We start from the raw sequence: 386 nt of genomic DNA, 5'->3' as shown, positions 1-386 counted from the left end.
TATACTAAAAACAATGCCAAAAAGCGTATAAATTATCCGCTCATCACAACACCAAACTTAAATTGTTGCTTGTCCCCAAGCAACTGAAAATCAAAATAGGATAAAAAGAAGAGAATATACTAAAGACTCTAAAATATCAAGGAAACTTAGCTCGAATTAGATGAGCGGGACTAGTAGCCTTCTGCTTCCGAACAGTTTTGGCATCTCACTCTATCCTTTGAAGTTCAGAATGATTGGCATCTATAAGAACTCAGAACTCAGATAGTGTTATTGATTCTCCTAGTTAAGTATAATGATTCTTGAATATAGCCAGTGTATGAGTCTTGGCTGTGGCCCAAAGCACTCTGTCTTCCAGTATTACCACCGGATACATACATGCCACAGAC

This window comes from Arachis duranensis, chromosome 10 (genome assembly GCF_000817695.3).
Source record: "Arachis duranensis cultivar V14167 chromosome 10, aradu.V14167.gnm2.J7QH, whole genome shotgun sequence".
In the NCBI taxonomy this organism is placed as follows: domain Eukaryota; kingdom Viridiplantae; phylum Streptophyta; class Magnoliopsida; order Fabales; family Fabaceae; genus Arachis; species Arachis duranensis.
The sequence above is the reverse complement of the archived record's forward strand: the minus strand, read 5'-3'. Positions refer to the sequence as shown.